The sequence below is a fragment of the Vigna angularis genome, chromosome 5 (assembly GCF_016808095.1).
Source record: "Vigna angularis cultivar LongXiaoDou No.4 chromosome 5, ASM1680809v1, whole genome shotgun sequence".
NCBI classification, from domain to species: domain Eukaryota; kingdom Viridiplantae; phylum Streptophyta; class Magnoliopsida; order Fabales; family Fabaceae; genus Vigna; species Vigna angularis.
Window position 1 is genome coordinate 3,258,619 of NC_068974.1, and position 14,808 is coordinate 3,273,426.

The window sequence follows — 14,808 nt, forward strand, 5'->3', positions numbered from 1 at the left end:
AAAACTTGGTGTTTATCAATTGGGCTCAAGAACATGATTGGGTCAATCTCTGGTTTGGCGAGGGTTGAAGGATGATGTTTTCAAGCAATGCACACACAGATATCTCTTAAGAAATATGTGATTTGATCATTTGACTTCAGGAGATTATGACATCCATTACATTTTTCTTAAATCTCATAAATTGGATGATTTGCATCAAAAAACAAATGACTCAACTTTTGCGTATTTTTTTGGTTTTATGCATGAAGAAAAGTAATATGAAATGAAAATGATGATGCTTGTTGAAAAACGGATTTTTTAATTTTGTGTTTTTTTTTTTTTTTTTGAAAATTGGGCTTTGCGGACCAGCCTGGAAACTGGACCTCGCGGGCCGATATGGAAAATAGGCTTTGTGAGCCATTGGGGAAATTGAGATTTTTTGGAATCTGGGCCCTGCGGGTCAGTATGGAAACTGAGCTTTGCAGACCAGCATGAAAAATGGGCATTCTTAGCTATTGTGGAAACTGAGATTTTTTTGCCTTTGTGGAATCTGGGCCTTGCGGCTCAGTATGGAAACTGAGCTTTGCAAGCCATTATGAAAAATGAACTTTTTGGACCAATGTGGAAAATAGGCTTTGTGAGCCATTGGGGAAATGGGATTTTTTTGGCCAATGTGGAATCTGGACCTTGCGGGTCAGTATGGAAACTGAGCTTTGCAAGCCAGTATGGGAAATGGGATTTGTGAGCCAAAATGGAAACAAAGGCTTGGGAATCAGTGCAGAAACTAGGCTTGGTGAGCAATGCAGGAAATGATATGAGAAAATTTTGTTTAGGAAAACGTTTGAAAAAATGTTTTTTTTTTTGTTTTATTCACTTTCTGACACGGGAAAATCCAGATCGGATCGGACCCGAGGAGAAGTATCATAGAAGGAAGTTGGACTTACCAGGCACATTGATCCAATGGATCAGATGACCTGAGCCGTGTGAACCTGTCACAAGGAGATGACAAAGAAAGCATTTTTTTTTGCACAAATAATTGTTCACACAAATGAAAAGGGAAATTATGAATTGAAAACACAAAATCTACACAAACAAGGATTTTATTTTTTCAGAAATTCAGATGCACTGGTTCAGGAGAAACCACATATGCCGAAAGGGCCTAATGGGCTCAAAAACTGTTCATCTTTCATTCTCAGATTTTTTGTCCTTTTTTTTTACAACAAATTCAACGATAATCACACAAGAGAATTTGAACAAATGTACAAAACATCATTCAACAGCAAAAATGTGAAAACAAAATATTTTTGACACATTTTCAAAAGAAGTAGACTCGAGGGACAACCACGAAGGTCATTGGACCTAATGGGCTCGAGCACTGTTCTTTTTTTTTTCAGATTTTTTTTTGTGTTTTGTTTGTTTTTTTACTACCAATTCAAAGAAAATCACACAGGACAATTTGAACAAAAGTACCAAACATTATTCAACAACAAAAATGTGAAAACAAAATATTTTTGACATATTTTTAAAAGAAGTGGACTCGAGAGAAAACCACGAAGGCCATTGGGCCTAATGGGCTCGAGCACTATTCCCTTTCAATCTGAGATTTATTCAAAATGTAGAAGAATAAGGAATAAAAATCAAACAAAATGGTGTGATGTAAAATTACAAACATGCCAAAATAATTCTTCACTCAAATTTATTTCAGAAAGAATTGGGTTCAAAGAAAGCTAACATGGTAATGAGGCCCAATGAACCTGAAAAATGTCCTTTGTCATGCAAATGAAAAACAATTTTGAACACTTCAAATTTTACATCAATCCAATTATTATTTTTTTTGAAAATTTTCTATTTATCATATTTTTTGATTTTTTTTTTTAAAAAAAAACGGATCATCCAAGAAGTTTGGTATTGGGCCGGATTGACCCAACAAAACCCTACCCGTTTTCAGATTTTCAAATTTTTTTTTTTTTTTTATTTTTTTTTGTAAAACTCAGAAAGGAATCAGACCGACACCAGACGGTTGCAGCGACCGGAACTGTAGCCACAGTGGATTTGCTCAACTATAAAACGGGTACCCCTTCGGCGTCTGAGCGACATTTTCCCGATCTCGCTCTCTCTCTATCCTTCTCTTTCTCTCTCTTCCTCTCTTCCTTGAGCGTCTGGATTTCTGAGAGGAGCCTCTGCCCCGTGTGCTTTCGGAGGCGTCCCAGTGCTGCGACGAGCTTCTGTGTGCCTTGCGCTTCCAGGTAAGTCCTTCGATCTCTTAATTTCACTTTCTTTCCTTAAATTTTTCGTTCTTCCTTTTTCCTTTCCTTTTTTTTTCGCTTTCTCTAACTTTCTTTCCCTCTTCCCTTTCTCTGTTGTCTTTTTTTTTTTTTTACGCTTTCTCTTCTTGCTTTTCTTTCTTGTTCCCTTTAGCTTTCTGTTTTTTTTTTCTTTTCTTTTATGCTTTCCTTTATGCTTTTCTTTCCTGATTTCCTTTCCGTTTTTCTTTTCTGCTTTCCTTTCCTGCAAGCTCTTCTATTTTCTTCTTCTTTCCACTTTGTCTGCTTTTATTTCCCTCTCGCCTTTCTCTGCATTTCTTTCTGAGTCCTCTTTCTTCTTCCTCTTTTTTTTTTTTTAATTTTTAAAAAACTTAAAACACTTAAAAACACAACTGTCTTAAACTTAAGGGGTATATAGGCTGGAAACCAGACGTTCATCTCCCTTCGTTTGAAGGTATGGCAGAGACAATCGGGTAGAACAACGCCACGTACCCCATAAAATCAGAAAATTTAAAAAGATAAATTTATTTGATGAACCGGACATGGACAATATGGACAAGGACAAAAGGACATAGATCCGTTTAGGAACCTTTGCGAGGACCGTGAAACAGATCCGAGACCGGACACTGAAATAACAAAGACTGACCGGATAAAAAAAATTAACTCAAAAGGAAACAAAAACGAAAAAAGAAAACACTGAAAAAACCTTTTTTTTTGTTTTATGCTTTCGTTATGTTTTTGTTCTTTTTATTTTTATATTATTTGTTTTTTGAAAACTTAGAGAGGAAAGATGAACGAGATGGAGATGGAGAGGTACACCAGTCAGCGGTGGAGACCTACTGAAGATCAGGTCAAAATGATGACCCATATCTACAATTACGGGGTCACACATCCCAGCAGAGCCCAAGTTGTCGAGATTGCGTCTCGACTAAGGGTTTTCGCAGACGCCACTGAATACAATGTGCACTGCTGGTTTAACAACCACGGCAATCGGGTCAGGCGCTGGCAAGCGGAGGTAGACCCCACTGGCACTCAGTTTTCACAACTGCCGCTATACATGTATGGTAAGTACCCTGATCACCTCCATCCTTTTCTTTTTTTTTTTTCTTTTTTTTTTTTGAAATTTTTTTTTCTTTCCCTATTATTAACACAAATTTTCTTGCTTTTTCCGGAAAGAAAACGACTGGGTGATCATGAGGGCGCCGAGGCTGCTGAACTTGTTCCCCGTTCCGATCATCATTGACGACGATAGGGACACACGACAAATCGCTCCACCCATGCTTATCACATTCCGCACCAGAGCTCCCTCGACGGAGCTCTCCCTTAGACCACCGCAACCGGCCCGGGAATATTTTCGCTGAAATTGTTTTTTTTTTTTTGCTTTGGTCTGTAACTTAACGATCACCCGTGATCGAACCACGAACACTGTTTATTTGCCCTTGTTTATTTGCTGCTTTTTTTTTTTTTGCTGCTTTTATTTGAAATTGTAACCTTGCGCTTTTTTGTTATATCTGTTTTTTTTTTTTATGGATTTTTATTTTAATGTTAAGATCGTATGAGTGTATTTAAATTGATGTCCTTGTTCAAAATCATCTCTCCGATCTTACTGTAATTCTCTCTTGATGGTGAAATGAAATGGATTTTTATGCCTTTTCTTTTTTATTATTATTTGGTCCAAAGAAAAATTCTAATCGAATAAACCTTTGTAACAAAGAAGAAGAGAACATAAAAAAAATTTACGATGAAGGAAAAATAAGGAAAATTAATTTCGAAAAAAGAGAACGAAAGTAAAACTCAAAATTATTTGCATGAAACAACGAAGAAATGGGCTCAAGATAAGCCTTTGATGGAAAACATGATGAAATACGCGCTGACACCACTGTAAAGATGGAAAACATGCCTCGCAATAAATTGGGGAAAATCTGACACTGATGATCTTGTTTTTGATTTTCAAATTTGCTATTTTCGAAGAACATGAGTTTGGTAATTTTCAAGTAAGACAAGTGACACAAGATTTTTTTTCAATTTTTTTTTTGCAATACCCTTTAAGGACTCGATTTCCAGCACTGCTTTGAGAACCTTATAGTGAATGTTCACATTGAAAGTCATGGATGAAGGTGCTATATCGATGCGTATACCTCCTCGGTACTAAGACACTTCACAACATCAAATTCTCTTGTATAATGACTTATGTTTTCCTAAAGCCCAATCCATCGAACTTTAAACATCTTGAATCAACTAAAGTTTGGCTTTGCGCTGGAACACCCAACACTTTCGATGAAACCATAAGCCCTGGATCATGGAAGTTTAACAGGTTTCACGAAACCAGTAGACAAGGCCTTTTCGTAGGAGACTTGGTAGCATCACGCGTAAATTTCCTCTCCGTCCAAATCTGCTTCTGCAACTCCTCTGAATCAGCTTTTAAAGAGAAGGGTTGAATAATTGAGTCACACGAGCGTCCAATTTTCTGGACGAGCATCCCAATTCTGGACGAGCGTCCACTTTCTGGACGAACGTCCTCTGCTGGACGAGCGTTTCGAGCGTTATGGACGAGCGTGGACGAGTATCCACTTTTCTGGACGAGCGTCTACTTTCTGGACGAGCGTCCACTGCGCGCTGAACGAGCGTCGCTATGGAACGAGCGTGCGCTCGCTATGTGACGAGCGTCCGCTCACTTGGCGACGAGCGTCCATGCAACACTTTCAAACTTGGCGCTTCATCCACCTTTTATGGCTTTCACAATTTTTCTAGCACCTCAAATTTGTGCCATGACAACCTCAACATTGACTTGGTGAGAAGATTTCAACTCAGGCAGCTTTGTCCTCATCGTGCTCACAATACTTGGCTTAATAATTTCCCCAATGGACCATACAAGTGGTTGTCCCCAGCTTGTTTCCTCTTTAAAATGTGTTCTCCTTGGTCTTTTGTGGGCTTCATGACCCGAGTCTGCCTCTCACGGCGAAGTGTAATATGAGGAAAGACCAATAAGGAGGAAAAAATTGTGCCACTCAAACTCTATTGTAGTTGTGGTGTGTACAAATCTCCAAGTCATTGTAAGGCGTTTAGGGCCTCTAAGATTAAGCTCATTTGTTCCTTCAGTTGTTGGATATCGACTTTCATTCCTTCTTTTTGGTTCTCCAAGATTTGTGAACTGGTTCGAGTCCTTTAGGGTATCTTAGATGTTTAGCTGTATTTTAGTTTTTTTAGTTTTTTTTTTAAAAGAAATTAAAAAAAAAGGAATAAATAAAAAAAATGAAAAGAACAGACAATGCAGTTCAAAATCTCTAGTCAGAAATTATAAAGCTGTGAAAATAATTGCCCCGGTATAACTTTGGAAATTAACACGAAACAGAGTCAATAAGGTAGTTCATCATTCTGAAATCCCCAAAATGCGAGACATAGGAATTCTTGGTCAACCATCGCAGGCTTTAGTCATCACTTTCTTCATTCGTCTGATCAGTTTCTCACAACAATTGAGGAATGTTTCAATCCCCTTAGGCGGGTTAATGATTGACATTAGCATCAACTAAGAACTTAAGGACGTTTTCAATGGCTCCATTGGCAAGGGAAGCTAGCTATGAGAGACTTCTCTTCCAATTCTTTTAACTTGTCCTTATTCAACGACATATTCCTTCATCCGACTCATCAATCTTTTATGTCCTCTTTTAGCTGAATGGCAACATTCCTTCTCTAGTTTTGTCATTGTTGTTTCTATCCACTGCTCATCATTTTGAAATTTCTTTTCACAAATTGGGTAGGGGAAATTAATGTGAATTACAACTTGATTGTCTTAACCCTTTTTGCGATCCATTGGCTAAGGGAAACTTTCATTAACAGTTCATGATCTTGGGCCTTTCATTGAAGCGAACAACATTGCCCCCAATTGTCTTTAACTTGATGGAGCATTTCAGCGAAAATTCATTCCTCATATGATCTGCAATGTGGCGAGAGATGCAGGTGTTAGCGATCCTCTCAGGATACTCAAATTATTTTTTTGCGCTAACACAGGATTGCAATTAATACAACATCTAATACCCATGAGGGGTACATTAGGATACCTCCTGCAATGATATGTAATCTGCAATCTATGCTCCCAAGGGACACACCATTTAACTTGTTCTTCATTTAAACTTGCACAAAGTTGCGCCCATTCATTTACTCTTTTCACATGTGGTTCACAAGGAACAGCCTAAGACAAGCGCAAAAGTGCCTAAAAGTCACTTCTTTTTCCAATGGTGACCCATGTTCACCTGACTGAGTACCTGTGATGGACTTTTTGTACAAAATCCAATTTTCTCTCGGGTAATCGTTTACAATGTCCTTGTAATCGATTACATACTACAATAATTCGTCCATGGGGTACAGGGAATTTAAGGCGTCTCCAGTCTCACGGGAAATGAACCACAAATACACCACTGGTAGACAACATAACATCTTTCCCTCTTTAAGTTCGTAACAACGATTAAGGGTCCCATAAACTTCAGCCAGGATGGCACTGACTAGATTCTCACAGCGCTCTTTGTCTCCCACAAATGCATTCATAGCGGCATAATCGACGAGGTTCCTGACATTTAGGAGAAAGCATGACACCATAGAGGAGAAGAGCTAATACATCCGTAAACATTTCCCAAATTTCCTTTTAAGCCAAACGATGTAGGTATTCCTATAAGTATCTTTGAGGAAGGCCCCTCACTTTGCCCTTGATTGTGAACTCGCTTTCCAACTTCATTGGGTGTACTTTCCTGATCCTCGCTAACTGCAAGACAAGGATATACTGCTCAAGGTAGCTGTATGGAGTCTTTTCCATATTTAAGACTTGCTCGAATTCTTCCACTGGTGGCACTAGTTGGAAATCTTGGAAAGTGAAGCACCTTAATGATGGATCATAGTACTGGGCTAAAGTAGTAATTGCTGATGTTTGGACCTCCACCTCTAACAGACTCAACAAATTCTTATACCCCATCAATATTATCCTCCTTTACTTGACGTGCATCTTTTCGTCAAAATGTATGAACTCGAATACCTCTTGACTCAAAATTCCATGTTAATTCCCCTTTTTTAGCTTAAGGCCTTAATCACAACTTTATAATTTTTGACTAGAATCCACAAAACGTGACAAGACTATGAAGAAAAACAATGAGCGAAAAAAGGAAAAAGCAAAAGAAAGGAAAAAAGATAAAGAGATATGAGGATATGTGCAAGGTGCGTTATTTTTATTAAGCGAACATGAGGGTTATAAGAACACACATTTCTCCCTTTTGTGCCTTATCAAAGGTTGAATGACTGAAGTTCTAAGGCCAAATATATGCACTCACAAGGATAGCTCCCTAATGCTTAAATCAGGCCACCAGAGCTATGGCTCTTTTCACTGTTTCTCCACAACAGTCAGAGTAATCAACTAGATGTGGAGACACAAATGAAGAGAACAGACTATGGCTGGGGTTCTCACGATAGCCAAACAGGAAGTATGTCCCAAATGACACCGCTACACAACCCCTCTATTTCTAAGTTGCGCTCAGACCCGGGTATAGGGCCCCACTCATGATATGCATATTGTGTGTGTGTGTGTGAAGGGAGAATGCAATTATACACCCCAAACCCTCACCTGCAAAACAACCAGAAAATTCCCAGGCAGATATAACATGTTTTCTACCCTAGGGTTCAATATAATCAAAACAAACACACATACAATTATGACAAATATCAAATAAGGACAAAGAAAGAGGGAAGAGAAACACAAAGAAAAACCACATTGAAATCGCACATCTAATTAAATGGCCTGACTTTCTTATTCCCCAGTGGAGTCGCCATCTGTCGCAACCGGAATCGCGACGGGACGACGATCCAATAAAAGAAAAAAAGATATTGAAAAGAGATTTTGGAGTCGCCACCATAGTTTATTCTGGAAAACTACGGAAAAACCATGAAATGATAAGGCATGGCCAAATTGAACCAGATTCTTGGTTCGGGAGTCGGTTACGTGTAGGGAAGGTATTAGCACCCTACAACGTCTGCCCTAAGGCAGTACCTTTAACTAAATGTGCGAATGTGGATGTGGTTTTCAAAGTATTTAACTTCCCCTTAAAATAAAACGCTAAAGAAAACAAACAATTATTTTTTAGCTTTTTGGGGCCCGACAAGGATTGACCTTGCTCCTACGTATTCTCATGCGAGAAATCAGGGTTACGTAGTTCTTTTGAAAACTGCTTGAGAAACTTGTTTGAATATTTGTTTGAGAAATTGTTTGGAAAATGATTTGGATTTTTGGGAGAGTGAGCCTGACAAGGACTGACCTTGCTCCTACGTATCTCCACTTTTGATGGAGAATCAAGGATCACGTAGTTCTGCGATATTGTTTGAGTTTGAAAAGTAGATGTTTTTTGGTTTTTGAGGATTTTTATATTTTTTGGTATTTTTTTATTTAGGAAAAAAGAAAGGGAAAAGGTTTTTGGCACAAGGACGATGCGTGCGATCACACATGTGCCTAAACCTTTAAAACGTATTTTTTTGGTATTTTTGAAGAAAGAGAAAAGGTTTTTGGCACAAGGACGATGCGTGCGATCACACATGTGCCTAAACCTTTAAAACGTATTTTTTTGGTATTTTTGAAGAAAGAGAAAAGGTTTTTGGCACAAGGACGATGCGTGCGATCACACATGTGCCTAAACCTTTAAAACGTATTTTTTTGGTATTTTTGAAGAAAGAGAAAAGGTTTTTGGCACAAGGACGATGCGTGCGATCACACATGTGCCTAAACCTTTAAAACATATTTTTTTGGTATTTTTGAAGAAAGAGAAAAGGTTTTTGACACAAGGACGATGCGTGCGATCACACATGTGCCTAAACCTTTAAAACGTATTTTTTTGGTATTTTTGAAGAAAGAGAAAAGGTTTTTGACACAAGGACGATGCATGCGATCACACATGTGCCTAAACCTTTAAAACATATTTTTGGCGTTTTGATGTAAGAAAAAGAAAAGGTTTTTGGCACAAGGACGATGCGTGCGATCACACATGTGCCTAAACCTTTGAAACATATTTTTGGGATTTTGTCAATTCATTATTTATTTTATTTATTTATTTTTGTAATTTTTGTTCAATATAAAAAAGTGAGCGTGCGTAGTGTTTGGCAAATAAACAAAACAAATACAGTACAGAGGGATGGGGGTTACTTTACAAGGGGATTACACGATATAAATTAATGACCAAACAAATAATAATAAAATTAAGAAACTAAAGCGTAAAAAACAAAACAAGAGAAAATTAACAAAATTAAGGGTACAAAGATAAAACCAGGATTGACGTGTGAAATTGATGCTCCTTTGTTTGGGCCAAAAAACCCTTCTCTTCAACCACTTGTCTGCCACGGGTGTAAAGATGAATTTGGGGTTGCTATTGATTATTTGCTTGTCAGGCCCAATTCTTCTTTTTATTTTTTGTTGACAGAAAAGCCTTCTATATATTTTTTTTGAAACAATAGGGGTGCGTATAGGAGACAGGTGTGTGCAAAGAGAGAATAGATATATTTTTTTGATATTTTTCTTTTGATTTGGTCCAGGTTCCTTTGGCAGAAAGGGTTTCTCCTCCTTCTTCCAGCCAAGCCTCCTCGTCGCCGCTGCCACCGGCGACTGCGTCACCGCTTCTACGAGCAAGCTTCCGCACCACCACCTCTTCCGCGGCGTTGCTCCCTTTCTCTTCTTTCGTCTCTCTTCACGCGCGGCCCAGATTTGCTGCCGGTACACGCGACCAAACCGGAAACCGCCTCGGCTCCACCACCAAACGACCTAGGATGCCACCACTGCCACCGCGAATCGCAATCCTTTCCTATCGGACACCGACATTGAAGTTCTCGAGAGGGAGATGAGGATGGTTAGGCTAAACTGGAAAAGGATGAAGATTGAATATTGGGTGAAGATGGATGATTGGTTTCCGAAAATCTGTGTGAGTCTGTGATGGAAGGAATGAAAGAAGAAAAGGGCGAAGAATGAAGGGGTGAGAGTTTTGCAGTGACGGGTGTTGGAGATCTATGGTGTTGAAGATGAAAATTGATGAAGATGGTGGTACTGTGATGGTTGTGGTAAGGTGAAGATAATGATGTTGGCCGGGAGGAAAAGATGAAGAGGGGGTGATAGTAGAGAGGGGTTAGTGATGGCTGGGAAGATGAAGGTTGTTGAAAGGTGAATGAACGGATGATGAGAGTGAGAAGTATAAGGGTGATAGCTGGCTGTAGTGTATGGATGTTGGCCGTAAGGTGCTAACAGTGGTCGTGGGTGTCAAAAATGGTTTTTGGTAGTGAGCGAATATGGAGGATGGGTAGGTGAGGATAGGTGGTGGCCGTGAGGTAAGGGTGAAGATTGATGATTAGGTGTGAAGGTGGAGAAAATGCTCAGAGGTGTTGACTACAGTCATTAACACTTGATGATCAAAATGCAGAAAAACAAGGTGATGATAGAGGTTGGCCGTGAGGTAAGGTTGATCGTGGCATTGGGTTCGGGATGTTGGGGTTGAAAATGAAGAAGAAAGGGATGTTGGAATGGATGGATGAAGATCAAGTGTTGGAGGTGAATGAAGAGATGAAGATGATGGGCTCCTGGACACAAAGGCTCCTTCAGAGTTTTTTAGTTCGGCTCTGGTATCCCCATCTCAACTGTCCTCCTGCTTTTTCTGATGGTAAGTGTTGGTGAAAAATGAAGATCAGCCCCCTCCTTCAGTAGATGTTGAAAGTGCAGATTTTGGTGGGAATCAAGTGGGAATCATTAGTGGGAATCCGTGGGATGGTGGAAGCTGTTGGTGGTGGTGAGTGGGAAACAGTAGTGGACGTTGGTGATGGTGGGGAATAGTGGGAAACAGTTGGTGAGTGCAGCACTGGAGGTTGGATGGTTGGAGCACTCAAGAATGACTGACCCTACCACCCACCAGATGTCTCATCTTGCTTCTCTTTTCTCTACTGTTGCACCTTTGTTGAATCTTCTGGAAATAGTAGCTCTGTGGTGCAGGCCGTGAGCTTCACAGCTGCTGGATGGTGGACCGAAAATGCTTCCCAAACTGCTGGAAGCGTGAGCTGCTGTTGCAATTTTGGAGATGCGCTTCTGCTGAACGTAGAACACCAAAGTGAAGACGTGAAGGCTTGCTTCTTCTCCCATGCTGGATTGGACCGTGATGTAGATGAGTTGATTGAAGCTGGAGCTGCTGTCCGTGTGTGCTGGACGAGCGGCAGACCGGGAGTGATAAGGACGAGCGTCAGAAAAGCAGGACGAGCGTAGATGAGGGGGAACGAATTCGGCGAGCGGTTGTGCAAAGGACGAGCGCTCAAAACCGAATGGAGGGAAAACGAACGCTGGAGGAGACCGAATGTTCAAAAGAGAAACCGAACGTCCAAGTGATGACCGAACGCTCATTAAACAATAAAATCGAACGCTCAATAAACAATATAAACCGAACGCTTAATAAACACAATGACCGAACAGTAAATATGAGAGGTTGAACAGTTGAGGGCGAGGACGAACGTCCAAAATGAACAAATGGCCGAACGGTCGAATAGTGAACGTTTGAGGATGACCGAATCGGTTGACGATGAGGACGAACGTCCTAAAAGAAACGAAATGCCGAACGGTCAAACAAGGCAAAGGACGAACGGTCGAACAGTGCAAAAGGACGAACGGTCACTGTTTGGACGAGCGCCACAGCAACAGTGGGGAAGGACGAACGGTTTAGGCAACAATGAGGAAGGACGAACGGTTGAACAACAGTGGGGAAGGACGAACAGTTCAACAGTGGGCAAGGACGAACGGTTGAACAATGGGGAAGGACGAACGCTTCAACAGTGGGGAAGGACGAACGGTTCAACAACAGTGGGGAAGGACGAACGGTTCAACAACAGTGGGGAAGGACGAACGGTTGAACAATTTGGACGAACGGCCTCAGCAACAGTGGGGAAGGACGAACGCTTTCAGCAACAGTGAGGAAGGACGTACGCTCACTATTTGGACGAACGGTTGATCAATTTGGACGAACGGCCTCAGCAACAGTGGGGAAGGACGAACGCTTTCAGCAACAGTGAGGAAGGACGTATGCTCACTATTTGGACGAACGTTTGATACCTTTTTTTTTTTTTTTTTTATTTATTTTTTGCTATTTTATTTTATTTTTTAATTTTTGTTATTATATACCCTTTTTTTTGTATTTTTGATATTTATTTCTTTTGTTGGTGAAAATAAATTTTATTTAATCAACCCGGACGAAATTGAGTGTTGACAATATATATATATATATATATATATATATATATATATATATATATATATATATATATATATATATATATATATATATATATATATAATGAAAAAAGTAAAAAATATAAAAAATAAGTATAAAATGAATAATTTTTATGTAGGTAGGTTTTTTAGATGTAATCATTGAATTTAAAAAAAAACAGTTTCAAAATCGTAAAGCAATAAAATTATTTATATAGATGAGTGTAAAACTTGTAGTAAAATGTATATACCAAAATAATTATAAAAGTGAATCTCATTAGAATAGTTATAGATATATAATAATATTGTAATATAAATAATTAATATTTTTAAATTAAGTTTTAATTATTATTAATAATAAAGTAATTTAATAAATTAATTTAATAAATAATAAGTTTTTCAATTTATTCAATCAAAGATGTTACTTCTCTAATTAAAGATCTAAGAAATATTTAAATGATTAAGTGTTGTTTTAAAAGAATATTAAAGTAAGAAATTTGGTCTGAAACAAAGTTTTAATCAGTTTGATCTCCCTAAGAATATGACACTATAACGGAGTATATAATTATATTTTAAAAACTGAGTTTAAATATGGATTATTTTTTATTAATTCAAAATACGATTTACGCATTAAAAATATTAATTTATAAACACATGTCTAAGCACAACTCTCTCTTCATTCTTCTTATGATAAAAAAAAAAGAAAAATTATATTATAATATTTATTAAAATATAAAAATTATTAAATTATAAACCATTTCATAAAAATTATTACAAAAAGATAATTATTAAAATTTTATTGTAAATAAATAGTTAAAAGGTATAATTGTTATAATGGTATAGATAAATTCTAACCAATATAATCTTTTTAGTTTCCTAATTATTTTTGTCTATAAATAAAATCAATATAAAAGAACAATTAAAATGAAAATATAAAATGTCATACCGTTATTCTGTATAATTATACATATATTTCATATTTACTACTCTAAAAAGAAAAGAAGATAAGAATGTATATAAGGTTTTTTTTCAAAAGTTAACTATATTAAACTAACTATTATACTCCAACTATAAATTATTGTGTATAACAAGTCAAACTATTAAATATTAGTTTTACGATTATCAATTTCTGTTTTTACTGATACGTTATACATTCTGTATAAAAGTTGCATTGCTTTTCTGTTTTCAATAATACAGATATTTCATTCTTCACTTTTCTCTCTTCCAATTCTTCAATAAAATTGGTATCCAGAACTAAGGTTTTAATAATGCTAATTCTTACCATTATCTAAGCATCATTTTAGTAGCAAAATCAACTCTTTTTTAGCTTATTACTTGCTTAAATCCTCTCTTTTATTTAGTTTTAGTATTTATCTATATTTTGGGCTACATTACGTAAATAATACTCTAATCCCTTGTTTTCTTTGATCTATTTTGATGTTAGGAAGATCCTCCATTACATTGAAGAGCCTCGATGATCCAGGAAGTCATTGATTTAACAGTCATTTTCGCTTAAGCGAGAATAATTTAGCTTAAGCGAGAATGACTATCTTCTCCAAGAAGAATTCTCGCTTAAGCGAGAATAATTTAGCTTAAGCGAGAATTCGGGCAGTATATATACTCACGAGGCAGAAAGAAAAATGGTCTTTGGTTCTTTGGAGGTGCGATTTCACGTCTGGAGCTCATGGAGGGCGCGAGGAGCTTGTGGGCACATCTCCTCCTCTTCCTTTGGGTCTTCTTCTTCTTCCATCTTCCATGTTTGTAAGCTTTAGGGTTCTCCATGGAAATGGAGAACCAGATTCATCTTGTTAGGGTTAGATGTAGCCTATGAACTCTTGTGTAATGAATGATTGTTTCGTATTTATAAATGCATTTTCTATCTATTACTAGTATTCTTGTTTCCGATCTTAAAGCTTGCATGTAATGGGGACATTCATGACTTGATTTTAGGGTTTCATTGAGCCAGGGATGGGATATGAAATCTTGAACTGAAACAAGAGTCCTTGTGGGTCATTGAGCCAGGGATGGGATATGATTCACATGTTGTCTTACATCCTAGTTCTTAATGCGGGTTTGCTTGTTAGATTGTCCAAGGGATTGGAGTTTGATAAGGAAAACCTAGGCTCTTTCACCTAAGGGATTAGGGCTAGAGTGTTTTAGTGGATTGACTTTAGTAAATTGATAGAGAGGAGATGAAATTGGTTATACACAAGAGTGCATTGGTGAAAACTAACCTTAACAATGTCATTTCATACTGTCAACACTCAATTTTGTCCGGGTTGAAAAAAAAAATGTGTTTTTATTTTATTT